The sequence below is a fragment of the Apodemus sylvaticus genome, chromosome 8 (assembly GCF_947179515.1).
Source record: "Apodemus sylvaticus chromosome 8, mApoSyl1.1, whole genome shotgun sequence".
NCBI classification, from domain to species: domain Eukaryota; kingdom Metazoa; phylum Chordata; class Mammalia; order Rodentia; family Muridae; genus Apodemus; species Apodemus sylvaticus.
The window spans coordinates 26189217-26204143 of record NC_067479.1 but is presented as its reverse complement, the minus strand read 5'-3'; the positions used below and the strand labels follow the sequence as shown (position 1 = coordinate 26204143).

The 14927-nt window shown below is 40.5% G+C and overlaps 1 non-coding gene across 1 annotated transcript; it reads right to left on the bottom strand.

Moving 5' to 3' along the window:
* Positions 1-14063: 14063 nt before the first annotated feature.
* On the bottom strand, positions 14064-14245 carry LOC127691739 (U2 spliceosomal RNA). Its single transcript, XR_007979336.1, has one exon. It is a non-coding gene; the product is annotated as a U2 spliceosomal RNA (small nuclear RNA).
* Positions 14246-14927: the final 682 nt, after the last annotated feature.

The window sequence follows — 14927 nt, the reverse complement described above, 5'->3', positions numbered from 1 at the left end:
GGCTGGATGTTAGAGGTAAGAAGGGAGTTGTAGCTGAGGACTTGGTATAATAAACGAAATTCCAGGATACTCCTGTACTCGGCCAGAAGACTGAATGCAAGTCCGTGAACCAAGAGCATGTTTTCAGGCATCAAATTAATAAATTTAAAGAATTATTGTGAACCAAGGAGAACAGTCTTCCGAAGCAGCCAAATTTCTTTAAGACGACGTGAAAAGATGTAATAAATATTTATGAGAACCGATGTGATGTATAAGATAGTTTCAATATGTTTTTAATAGTTCAATAATGACAGTCCCAAGGAATCATTTATTCAACCATTTCACATACATGTTTTATATGTCTATTAGTGTGCCAGGACTATACACAAGCCAAGACTTAAGTAGTTTATGGTAAATATTTTCACAACTTTATAGTTTTCCCATTATAAGAAAGTTTCTTATAATATGAGCACCAAGAGAATTCCTTCTCAATACAAAACTTAATCTTTTTAAATCTGAGGGACAATTCTGTCACACAGAATCTTAGTGAGTTTGAGTAGTGGATGTCAACTCCGAGGAAGTATGACTAATCAAAAGTGGGTTGCATACGGCAGCCTTGTCTGAGCAGAGCAGTAAAAATGGAGTCTGCACATCCCCTTGGTACACATGAAACAGGATGTTCATTTCTCACTGTGAGGTCAATCCTACTGAGATCCTGGGAAGAGAAGGCATCCTCAAAGGGAAAAAAATCATAATGATTTCAATTGATCCTTTAACATACAGGTCCAAATTGTCCAATGGAACAAAAATGTCACAACTATGAAAAGTTAAAGTGGAAAGAGCAGAATGAGGGGAGGTGATATTTGTGACAAAGAAAATAGAGGTTGGAAGTAAGAAGGAAAGGCAAACTCTGAGATAGTACGAAGAGTTCCTTCTTGGTCTGCTTCATCTCATCCTCGGAAGACTTTGTGGTGTCTGTGGCATAAGTTGACCTCCAATTTCATGTGTCCCTCCCACCCCCAGACACAATGGTCAGAAGCTTTAAAAGGGCATAGCCGCAAGAGTTGACACCAAGGTCATGACAGGTCATCTCTGGCCTGCAACTTTAGATGAACAGCAGTTTGATTAGGTATGTGGGGAACATGGTGTGTGGTGGGATTCTGGATAGGACTTGTATGTCTCAGGTCATAAAATAGAGAAGTTTATTGTATTATGATATATTTAGCATGGGATAATAGTGATTTGGATAATTGGTAAAACAATAATTAGATTATTTAGAATTTGTTAGCATAATTTGCCAGCCTGGTTTATGCAGAATGAGGAAGAAGAGGATCTGGAAGATTTTTGTTGGTGAGCTTGGTTTGGGACAAAGGCAGTAGAAATATCTGTGTGTGTGTGTGTGTGTGTGTCTGTCTGTCTGTCTGTCTCTCTGTGTGTGTGTGTGTGTGTGTGTGTGTGTGTGTGTGTGTATGTGTATGTGTATGTGTGTGCATGCTGTATGAGTGCATGCAGAACTCCGAGGAAGGTATTTGTGTCTTTAACTCCGTCCATGTAGTTGTCCTGAGCTCAGGTGCCTTAGTGATGGAGCCGTTTGCCCTTTCAGCTGTGCTGTCTGTCCAGGGACTTCTCAGAATCAGCTGCATCTCCAATGGAGTTACATGAAACATAAAGCTGTGCATAGCTTTGTTGCATGCTGCTCTGGATTCAAACTCACGTCCTCATGCTTGCTTGCAGAGCAAGAGCTCTCACCCACTGTGGTATCTTCCCAGCACCAGTTCCTGTTTCTCATGACTTCTCAGGGCATTGAACCTATACTTCCCTAAAGTCTCTGTCACTGTTTAGATTTACCGGTCTGGGTTCTCAGTTCCTCACAGGAGTTTTATACACACCCCCTTCCCTATTATTGGTGAAGGGCCTGCATTACCTTTCCTTACCATGATCCTCACAGAGGCTCCCATCTCATTCTTGCGCTCAACTAAGCCATGCTTGTGTCTAGATCTTTCAAATGTACTCTTCTAGGTAAGTTTCTTCTCTAGGGTAAGGAAAGCTCAACATGTTTGAAAATGAGCCCCTTTGTGACTTCCCAAATAGAAATATTCCTCCCATCTTACTTATCATGCTGGCTAGATTGGTGAAACCATCACCAAGTAACTCAGACTCAGGCTTGGGTTTCTTAGACTCATCCTTTTCTCAGCACAGCCAAACTCCAGGATCTCCCAAGCCTCACTTTTCAGTCCCATCCTTACTTCTGTATCCGTTTAGATCCTGAATATTGTCTTGGAATTTTACAGATTGTTTCCCATGTGACTTTCTGCCATCCTTCCATACACTGATCATCTACTCTTCAGCCAAGGTGACTATTTAAAATTTCAAATCGAATTTAAATTCCCTTTGGTGGTAACTCATTGTTTAATGGCTGTTTGATGAGTTACTGTGCTAAAACATACGTGATGTGACCTACCTTCTTCCAGACTGCCAACCCTCCAGGACCTACTACCAGAGCCCATGATTCACCCATAGCCTCTGGAGAAGCTCACAAAGCCAGAAGTTCAAGTCTAAGATGCTGCAGGCTTTTGTCATGTTTCTCAGAAGATAGCCTCAGATGACCCTGAGTAATTAGACAACTATATTTCATTTTCCACCATCAGCATACAATTTGATTTATACCTTGTGCTGAGTGTTGTCATTATTGGCTGATCTTTGATAGCCTCCTATCTTATTTGTACCAGCTGTTGAGGTTCTGCGTGTTGATTTCCTATCGCATCTGATACTTGCTTTGCTCCCATGAGCAACACAGCCTGCCTCATGTTCGAATAAAATGGAAACATTTAGCATCCCACTGCCAGGATCTGAGGGTCTCTAGCAATAGCACATGTCATTAATTCCAGCCTTTGATGATCCATCAAGTATGGAAACTTTCCATCTCTTCCTTTGCAGGATTCACAATTCTGCCAAGTTTGAAGCTCATGGGGATATTTACAAGTTAAATTCTGAGCAGCAGAGAAAAATAAATCCTCACTTCTTCAGCTGTGAGCTTCATCAAGAGCATTCAAATATGACAGTGTGGCGGGATGGGACAGACACTGTATCCCACTTCAACCTTTTCCAAGAGCAAGGGATATTCATGAGGGACAAACTCCTAAATCTACCTGGGACTCAGTTTCCTAATCTGTTAAACAAGATCCTTGGCTGATGACTACTCATAACTCTCAGGAAAGCAAATGGGCCCGAGTGATTATTTCACAGCTCAGTGGCCACAGGATGTTTCCTTTTTATCAGAGATGAGGCTGAAGTAGCTTCTGTTCTTTTTTTAAATGAAGAGATTTCAGTTTGTTGCTCACAAATTAAATTATAGACGTTTTAGAGTAGTAACTAAGATTTATTTTTTCAGTATTTTTCTAACCTGTTTCTCAAGTGCTGACCATTTAACAGAGAGCTGAAGAGGCAGCCTTCGGTCTGATTTGAACAGACTTTAGCAGGATAAAAAGAAGGTGAAATTATTTATGACTCTGAACTTAGGTAAGGAATAATAGTTTGAAACTTGATTCAAATTGTGTCTGACATGTGGGAGGACAGAGTTTGGGACAGAGTGAGATGGCCAAGGGAAGAAGCGGTGCCAACAGGTGACCCAGAGGGTGATTCTTTTATAGAGGATGTTATCAGCTCCTTGCAATACGCTCAGTCTTTTCACTTCTGAGAAGAAAGAATGTAGACTCTTCTCTTTTCTGTCAGAGACATTGCAGATGTATAAAGTTTGGATTTGGATCAAGCAAATCAACATTCTGGTCTCCTCCAATTCGGAAATCATGATATTCCCTGGGTAACTATATTTTCTGAGTAAACCACACCTTATAAATTGAGGATGGAAACATGTATGAATAAAAACCTGCATTTATAAACCAGAATATAGACCATATATACCTGTGTATATATGGCAAAAATACATTAGAAATCAGAAATGAAAAAATAAAACCATACATCAATATTTGTGGGTAGCATCCAAAGCAGCAAGGAAAGTTTTAGTTTAAATATTATGTTACAGTAAAGATTAATGAATTGGATATCTAACTCATGAAGAGATGTGTGAAACACAGCATGAAGCAAAGAAGGAACAAGAGAGCAGAAATTACTGAAAATCAATTTGTTGCCTTAGAGAAAAATACCTGATCAACAGATTATGTTTGAAAAGCTAATAAAACAGATAAATCTTTGGCCAGATTTCTCAAAGGGAGGGGGGGAAACAGTATTAGAAATACTAGAGAGGAGCTGTATCTGTAGATGCAGCCTAGAGAGAAAATAAGAAGAAGAAAGTAATTTTGTGTTCATAAATCTACATACTTGAGTGAATAGGCAATTTCCTGGAAAAAATAACATCAAAACTGACTTGTAAAAAATATAATACAGCTGAGTTGTGTGTGTGCGCGCACACACACATGCACACACCAGGCACTGGCCAGAATATTTTATAAACTCTATTACACAACCCATGAGCTGGATCATCCTTTTCATCCACTCACAGCAGGACAACTCCTTAATGCTGAATTACTATCCACACAGAACTTGAGATACCTGATATAGAGACGTTATTACACCAGAAAGAGAAAATGGACTTCAATCTCCTTTGTCCTCAGAAATTCAACATTCCTCTTAAACAAAGCCAAGTGTAGCAAAGCATTTGTTTCCCTGTAGTTTCCACATTCCAGGTTAAAAGAAGAAAAATCATGTGCCAATCCTAATGCTTGTAGAAAAATAGTGGGCCGAATTTAGTAACTTCTGAGATGATAAACACTCTTAGATGACCAGAATCAAGACTGATTCATTTGTCCGGATAACAAGCATGTTTCAAACAACTCACAACAGATACTACACATTATAAGAAAAATTTAAAGGATCCAATTAAAATTCAAAATGTGAAGCATTAAACAGTTAACCTCTGAAACTGCTTAAGCTGGAATCTCCCCCGCCACAAAGGCAGGAAATAAAAAAATAGGGGGGAAAAAAAGAGGAAAGTTTGTCATCATTATCCATGATTTGATTGTAAACACAGGATTGAAAGAGAATCAACAGGATACCAGAGCAAATGAGCCGTTCAGAGGGTATTGACCCATGACTGTAATTCAAAAATCCAAAGGTATAATTTAAAACAATATCAACAACAAAAACTTAAGATACCTAGGAATAAATCTAACAAAAGTATATAGGGCCTCTTAAGAAATAATTGTAACACTATTGAAGGATATTAAAGACATTAAAGTTACTAGAGAATATGTGCCCAGTGTGAGAAATATCAATATAAAAATAATATGAATTCTCATATTATAGCCATAACAAGTCATGCAAACCATACATAGGTTGCTAGTCATCACATTGCAAACTACAAGGGACTTAAACACTTATTTCATTTTCCATTTAAAATAGCACTCACAAAAGCTAAAAATATTTCAAAAATATTTTATTCATTCTTTGTAAAATGTATGCAGTGTACTTTGATGACACACATTCCTAACTCCTCTTGAGTTCTTCTAAATTAACTTTTCCTGCCTTTCCAATTTTCGGTCCTCTGTTGTTCATATTTTTATTTAATAACCAATTGATGCCATTTGGTGCTGCCAGCACATCTCTGGATATGGGTTCATAATTGGAGAATTTCAACCTACCAGGAGACATATCCTTAAAGAAAACTGATTCTCAGTTCACAAGAAGCCATCAACTGTCCGTGGGTCCAGTTAGGGTTTGGGGTTCACAAATATCTTCTCACTCCATGCTAGAGTGTTGACTGGCTTGATTTTGTGCAGGACTCATGCAGGCAAACCAGCCTACTGTGAGTTCATTGAGTATCACAGTTTTGCCGTCTCTAGAGGACACTGTTTGGTTATGGTTGTTGATGACAATGATGGTGATGATGCTGTTGTTGTTAAGAGTCCCCTTTACCCCTGGCTCTTATGATCATTTTGTCTCTTTCTCTTTAATAGTTCCTGAGCCTTGGGGAATGGATATGATATAGATGCCCCATTTGTGACTGGAAGCTACACAGTGACTTATTTTCTGTACTCTGGCCAGTTGTATGTTTCTGCAGTGACTATCATCCACTGCACCAAGAAACTTAGCTGATTGGGTCTGACAGCTGCATTAGTAAGCGCACAAACACAGAGTTAGAAAGCAGTTTGCTACTTTGTCCATTTATCACAATAACAGCAGTAGTTCCCACCCTGGGGCCTGTGCGTTCCCCAGTCATGTGTCCTTGCTTATATTTACAGTTGCAAGCATATATTACCTTTTGTAGAGTGGGCCTTAAATTCAATCGTCAAGCAGCCATTTTACATCCAAGCCATTATAACATTTAAGCCACGGACATATCATGCTAGGCTAGTCATTATCACAGTTCACAGGCTTCCCAGCTGTGAGTAAGCCAACTGATGGCTTTTCTTCTCTGTTGTAAGCTGTTTGCATAGGACTTTCCAGGATTATGATATCTACATGGCAGGGAAGAAATTCAGTAGCTAACACCAACATTTTCTCTCCATATCCTGAAGCAATGTGTGTAGTATCTTCATCAACAGCATCCCATCACCAAGCTCTGGTGATCAACCAGGAACAGTGATAATAGTTTATACCATTTTTTTTGGACTTCCCAAGACACCTCTGACAAACAACTCTAGGGGAGACAGACCATAGCTGGTGGTGGGTTTAAATTTTTTATGTATTTGTCTGTTGATTTAGGCTCTGAAAGCTTATTAAAAGGAAGCTGTGCTTAAGGTGGTAGGTGAGAGATATTTTTATGCACACAGGGATACAGAGTGAGGACAACCTAGAACAGGAAGCTGACTCACCTGATTAAAGGACACAGCATGACATTAAATGGATAGTCCTGTTTTCATGTGTGGCTCATCCCTCAAGACTTCTTGGTTGATGCTCAAAGATCCTGAAATTTAAGTATGCAGAATATCCAAAGTTAATTAGTGAATTTAAAAATCTTATCGAGGAAACAACATAACTACTTAATTAACTGTGGACCATGAAGATTGATAAGTTACAATGTCCATGTGCTATTGAATGCAAGGACATAGGCTTTTAAAACTCAAAGGGATTTGAACATAATTCCTGATTTTTTTTTTTAGCCGAATTGACCATCAACATCCCTGACATACTTGAAAATCAAAGGGAAATTGTCACATTCATTTTCTCAGAGACACCAAACCTTGATTATGCATAGCCTGCTGCTCTATTTTTATACTCTGGAAAAATATAACAACTTAGGAGATTGTTCTTGCTGAAAGTTTAAAGATTGTAAACCAGGCATGATAGAAGATGCCAGTAACTGGAGTACTCATGAGGCTGGGGCAGGAGGTTTGGTGTGGGTTGAGGCCCTCTTGGACAACATTGTGTGTGTATGTTTCTTGATAACCTATGGTGTTGGGGATGAACAACAGTGACAAAACTGAGGATATGTTTTTCTCCCGGACCCTACAGCTAACACCATTTCTCTGAGACTGACTATATAATGTAAAGCCTACAATTAATATGAGATGCTCTTTTGGTAGTTTTTATGGTGTGTGTGTGTGTATGTGTGTATGTGTGTATTATGACTCAAAGAAGAGACTTGATAATCAAGTCAGTCTATACAGCAGTATACCCAGTAACTAATACTGTACCTTCAAATAGGGAGGAGGCAGCTTTTGTTGAACTGATGTGCAATCAGGGCAATTGGACATTGTTACTGCTCTGCTTGAGGCTGCTGCATTTTTACCTGCTAGGGAGCAGAGCAGTTCCCTATCAGCCACAGTGTACCTTAGTCTCAGCCCCTAAGGGCTTGCTCCTGAAGTTTTTCAGGTAATGCCTTGGGTTAAGGCTGAGATGACATCAGGGCAGAGGATAACTTCCTGGACATCTTGGAGAATGGATCTTTTCTGAGTGGCTCACAAACATAGCTGGGATGCAGTCCCCCTGCCTAGGATCTGATTGTGCCTCTTTATTAATGTGTCTTGACTATGTTGGCAGTTGTCAGTGCCAACAGCAGACAGAATCCATTGCTAGGATGAGAGAACTGAATCTCAGTTTATCCCATCTCTCCCACTGAAGCCTGGTTGTTCAATTTTGTTTTTGATTTTGAGTAAGAGCCATTTTGGTTTTTACAAAACAAGTAGAAAATGTGGGTTCCAATGCCTGCAACTTCCAAACATCACTCATTCTAGACTCCATCCCTTCTTCATCTCACTGGCATCAGAATGGCTCCCCTGACCACCACTCCGTCATCACTATTCTTTTATGCTCAGGAATCAGATCTCCTCGCTCCCTCTGTTCATTTTCCACTTCCTGATACCTCTCCTAGTCCATTCCTCCCAGTGCCTTGGTATATTCTTGTGCCTCTACTGGGATCCCAGCTTTCGATCGTCTCCACCCTTTCTAACATTCTCCCTTCTAAATCTTTCTGGCCACTGCATAGTATCACCCAGGCCATCACTTTTACAAGGGAGCAGCAAAGCTCCTAGAGCAACAGATGGCCCCAACAGAAAAAGGCACCATCAAAATGCAGGGCTGTGCTCCTGCAATCTCCCAGCTTCCTCCTCTCTTGGCAAATGCGTTGCTTTTATTTTCTTCTTTTGTGTAGGCAGATAACATTTCAGATAACACCCGAGAGATTAATTATCATGAATTAGCCCAATTCAGTTTTTACTGCTATGTTTTTTATTATTTTAGAGTTAAATATTGGCTTAGTTACAAATCTATAAACTCTCACCAGAATTTTGTATGTAACTTACCAGCAAGACTGGTACACAGATAATTCGGTCCTCCTGGATACTTAAGAAAATTACAATTATCTCTCTGAATCTGAAGAAATTAATTGTCAATGACTTGTTGATTTCAGAGGGATCCAGTGTCCTGACTGATCAGTTTGGGAAACATTATTCATATTTTTATATTTAATGTCTAACATGGCTCCTCATATCAGTCAAAGAGATTCTTAGTAATTGCCTTTGAATCAGTTAGTTTCCATTCAAAGTATCTTTTGAGAGTCTGTAAATCTCTAACCAGGACTGGTCATATGCCTACTTATTTCCATGACTACAATAGGATATAAGATATTTGTTTATCTAATGATTAGCACAGCTAAATTATTTCTTGGCATTTACAAGCCACTTGGAAGGTCTTACAGTTTGTTCTGTTGCTATTCATCTTTAAAACTCTATGGAAAAAGGAACATTGTGAATATGCTGGTAGAAAACCCAACTGTAAGGATATACATCCTCCAAAACTTTCCATTGAGTTTCAAACAAATATAAACGAAATAAGAGGAAATACTCTGTTATACCATATGATACAAACCTATCTCTTCTATCATGAACAAATAATATGAACAGGGAAAAAATACTAGAATGGCTTCCAGGGGCTTCTATGTTTATAGAGTTCACTTAGCCAATCACTTGCCTGTGAATTCTCTATTATAGACTTACCATTACAATGACAGTAAAGGCCACTGCAGGGCTAACTGGTATACCCCCTAACTGCTGGAGTCACCAATGAGCCAAAAGCATACACAGAAAGTTCTCTTAAGTTATTCAACAAAAAAACACATCTTAGGGGTCAGAAAAAAATCATTATCTTTTATGCTATAGTTTAGAACTTAAAAAAAATATCAAAATTACACAGAGAACAGTTTGTGGTGATGATGTCAGATCTCCAAAAGCTAACTCCAAGCAGGATCCAGTTACAAAGCTTGGCAATTTGTTTGATCCTTACGAAGTATTTACTAAAATGTTGTGCATATAATCATACAAGGAGGAAAGTGCGTCGGTGAGGTACCCATGCAGAGGGTTTTTATAGCCGCAAAAGCATTCATCTGACTTTCTGAAGAATACACATGGCCATTATAGCATGATTAAGAGAATTAAACATAGACAGTATGAAATGGTGGATTCCAAAACCAACCTTGTCCATAATTATACCCAAGAATATTCCAGACCCTTCATGTTCTTCTCACCTAGCTATTATAGTCCTGAGCGCAGAGGTTACTCACTGAGATCTAGTCCTAGATTTTTGAATAAGAAGGGTTAGGAGCAACAGAGGAGAGGAGATAAGGGCCACAAAGTGCTGTGAGGCTCGGTGTCAGACAGACCTTGCTCTGAACTCTGACTTTACTACTAGCTGCATCGTCGTGAGCAACTCTCTTGAAGTCTCAGTCTTGAAGCAGAGTTAAAATTACCAATTTTATAGATTTTTGAGAAGAATAAGAAAATGCAACACAAGAAGACCTAGAAAATTGGGGAAGCCTTTTAGCACTGTGAGTGTTGTTGAATATTCATGATGACCATGGCTCAATCAATCTAGTTCATGACCATGGCTAGTCATTCATTTATCTGAACAGTATTCACTAAGAATTGCTGTGGTTTGAATAAAATACTATCCACAGGCTCATGTACAACATGAGCACAGTCCCTAGTTGGAGCTGTTGTTTCAAAAGGTTATAGAACTTGCTAGAAGTAGGTCAGGGTTGGGGTGGTTGGTAAGTCCTGAGGTTTTTTTCCTTAGCCCCACTTCCTAGTCATTCTTTGCTTCCTGTGTGAGGACACAACACGACCATCTGTCTCAAGGTCCTGCTGTTGTGCCTCTCCCATCAGGTCAGACTATGAGCTTTCAAGCTGTAAGCCAAGAATCAAATCGTTGTCCCCTAAATTGCTTCTTGTCAGGTAAACTACTGTGGTAACTAACTACTGTGGGTATATACCATAAGCCACACAGGGTGTTCAGGGCTGCAGTGGGATTCAGAATATTCATAAGGTGGGTATTGAAGTAGAAAGGAAATAAGTTTATTGTTTCATTCAATGACAAAGTTTGCCTTTATTAAGAAAAGGATTCAGCAAATACGTAAGTGTGAGGGTTAAGGAAGAGCCGGAGGGGGTGTGCAAAAGAAAGAGTAGCCACATTCTAGGGTGGGCACAGGTTTCTCACTAGAAAGTTACTTGGAATACTGTACTGGACCTAAGCGAATGCTCTTGCTCCTATGGGGTGAATGATGAAAAGTCACTCTGTAAAGGGAAGAAACAAGCGACGGGCTCTCCACTCCACACACGGGCTCCTCATTGTCAATTTCTCCCCAGCCACTGGCATACGAACCCATGCTCAGACCTCCACACTTCACAAGGAGGCAAGAAAGGGAGAAAAGCCGATAGCTGCGGCCGCTGTCCCTCCCTTGCAGTGCAAGAGTCTTTTCAGGTTTAGTTTCTTCCTTCTTCACCTCCACTCTAGGATTTCGTTACCGAGAAAAGTCTGGTTGAAATCAAAAAGTACAGATCTACCCCAACATAGCCAGAAATCCAACTTTTTAAAGGTTTCCTCATGGTGTGTGTGTGTGTGTGGTGTCTGTGTGTCTGTGTCTGTGTGTAACTTTGTATGTATATGAATATTTATCTATGCGAGTGTCTCTCTGTGTGTCTCTTTATATGTATGTGTACATGTGTGTCTGTGTGTGTCTATGTCTGTGTGTGCCTGTGTGTGGTCGTACATGTGTGGGCACATGCATGTGTGCATTTGTATGTGGAGGCTAAAAAAGCCACATCAGGGGTCGTCCTCTATCACATTCCATCTTATTTCCGTGAGACAGGTTCTCTTACTGAACTGAAAGTTACCATATCACCTAAACTGGCTGACTAGGAAGCTCCTGGACCTGACTGACTGCCCCCAGTGCTGGAGTTACAGGCACGTCCAGCCAGGCTTGTTTGTTTACATAGGTGTTTGGATCGAACAAAGGTTCTCCTGCTTGCACAATGAAATATATCCAGAGTCCAAAGTTTCCTTTTTAAGAGTTATGGTCCATTGCTACAAGAAACTATAAACTGTGTCAGCCAGGGCAACTTTACTCTGAATGAATACACTGTATTCTCCATAATTCTTTTAGTCAGCATCTGAGACAAAAGCTTTCTTTAGAGAGAATAGGCTTCATTTCTTTCATATTGAACTTGAAGCTGTAGAATGTCAGTGCAGTAGGCACAATAATAACCTTCAAAGATGTTCACACCCCAATCCACAGAACCTGTGAATAAGCTCCTTCACACAGCCAAAGAAACTTTTGCAGACATGATTTTGAGAATGGGGAGACTATCTTAAATGATACAGGTGGACTCTAATGTTTCTTGAATACTTAAAAGTGGAGAAGCTTTTTCAACTGTGAGAAGAAAAGGAAAGCCAACAGTTGGGTAAGGGCAAGGAGGTGCTGTATCAGTCAACTTGGAGGCAAGGAAGAAGGCTGAGGGCCTAATTAGGTGTCAGTCCCCTGAAGATGGCAAAGGCAAGAAATGGATGATGCCTGCAACCTTGTAAGGGGTGCAGCTATGCCAAGACCTTGACTTTATGCTTGCAAGACATTATATAAACAAACAAACAAACAAATAAATAAATTGAAATAAATAGAAAACTCAGGCACCAGAGGACAAGGAAGTAAGGTCATTAGGCAAGGAGGAAGACAGGTCCAAGCCGAGAAGTGGGAGATGGCTGATTCAAAGGCCGTGATTGGTCCAGAGGTTCCACAGCATGAACATCATGATGCTGTCCGTGGGCAACAGCAGAAGCTGAGGTTGTAATCCTTCTGATACATGGGGTACCAGCATCATGAGTCATTCTTCTTCCTTGTTTATTCTACATTAGCACACCAGTTCCTCCATTCCATAGTAGATCATGAGTACCTATGAATATCCAAGCATCACTACATCTCTGGACTCAACTTACTGTAGAACAAACAAGGGCCCCTTTCCCATCTGTCTGCTCAGCCTTTCATGTACCGAAGGCTTCACTGTCCTCCTATCCACATCCCCACAGGTGTTACAGGTAACAGCTGTGCTGTGAAGCAGGAAATGTATTCTCTAATGTTTTGTAGTCAAGGGATTGATTTTTTTGTACTAGCTAAATGATTTATTAAAGTTCATTTTGCTTGGTTCATTGGGGTTAACCTTACATTTCAGATATGTGCACAGAGACTTAACTTTGAGCAAGATTATGGAGCACACGTGAGACTCAAAACATTCAAGTGTCACCATAGAAGAAAAAGAAAAATATCTGGTTTTATTCAGTGAATCTGTTTGATATACAAAGTCCTGAAAATTGCAAGGAAATGGACACCAAGGGGATCCAAAATCCAGTGGATTGGAGCAGCCAAAGGTCACTTATAAAAAGAAAGGGTGGAGAAGGACTAAGCGCTGGGATTAATGATTTTAAGTTTAAAAGTTTGGGGATTTGGAGTTTCCCCCCTTTGTTTTCCTTAAGTACCTTCTTTCCCCAGCAGGCTCATCTGAAAGGGGCTGGAATCTCGACAAATCCTGTTGTGTTTCATGGTTTTCAATATCTCTCTTTCTCTCCTCCCAAGACATATCTTCACACTGATGAAATGAGACAAAAAAAGATTTATGAGCCTCAGTTAAGAGGGCCAGCTGGTCATCGGAGTCAAAAAAGGTTTCCTCTTTCATCGGCTTCCTTCTTCAGACAGATATCTGCCCCTCCTCGACTAACAAGGAAGCCCCGTATAGACCATTAAACCATGGGACATGCCTGTGACAGTCCAATGTATACATGAGACCTGAGATTATTGCTGTTTTCTTCTCCATTCTTTTCCTCCTTTTCGCTGTCTTCTGATTGGTGCCCTCAATTTGCCCTCAGACTGTGGATTTGGTCTCTCCCTTCATTTAGCTCTTGGTCTGTGTCTCTTCTAATACCCAGAGGCTGGGCGGGACTTCCGGATCGGCTCCTCCCATGGCTTCCTAGGCTGGACCTGACATTCATTTCTGGCTTCCGGGCCTAAGACCCACCTGTTCCAAGTTTCAGTCTCCTTTACTCGGCATGTGACAGGCTGCACATGCTGTGACACATCTCTCCTTCCTGTCTGCTTTAATCCTTCTGTGGAAATGAGGGGGGAAGTGCTCATCATTCAAAGTTCTTCTCTTTCTGTTTAAAACAGTTTCTTCTTCAAAACAAAATATGAAACAGTGATGGCCAAAGGCTGGTTAGGGAGTGAAGGAAGTCGGTGGTGGTTAGTGGGAATGGAGTCTGAGAATTACAGGATGGTGTTCACAGCGGTGTGGATGCACTTGACATTGCTGAACTGAGGGCGTGGACCATTTCGGGAGAAATCACACCGATGAGTGGAATGAACACGGTCCATTCTGTCTTTCTGCTCCAAAAATCCATTTAATTTGTTTGTCCTTGGACAGAGGACACATCGCGTACTAAGTTGATAAGAACAGATAATCCACTTGATCTCAGCCAAAAGGTAACAAGACATTGTGCTCTCCTGTGCCCTGCTCTCCATGCCTCGTCTGGATTTATGTTAGTTGTTAAGCTTAGGAGTACTTCATAACTATCCTAGCTCTTTAGAAATAAATGCTAACCATCATCACAAATCCAAGGCTGAATCAGGCACAAGCCATTTCCTACCGAGTTTATACTTGTAAACAATAACAACAGATTGGCCATTTGCTAAGGCTTTTCTTGCTAGGAACTGTACTGTTATATAGGTACTATTTCTTTCTTTGACTTAACCATTGGATAATGCAAGTCATTTTTCTCTAGCCTTTGGCAAAATAATAGACCTATTTGGAAAACTTGGGATTATGCTTCATTAGAAACGGGACTGGTGTCTACTGAGGCCCCCATGTCAAGCAGAGTGCTGAGGAATGCTTCACAGAGCAGCCTGTCCTCAGTTTACAGAGAAAATTTAGCTGATAAAAAGACCCAGGGACAGAATGTGACACCGAAGTCTGGTGGACTCCAGGCTGTGTGAATCTTTCTGCCAACCTACACAGCTCGTCTAGATAGCTGTGACACAACTTGGAGCACATATAGTGAATAGGAACTCAGAATATAGCAGTGTTGGAGAGGAGGAGAGATGGAGCTCTGTCTGGATCTGACCAGGGGTGAAGAGCTAGAGACAAGAGGGACACTGTAAGCAAAGGTTTGCAGAGCAC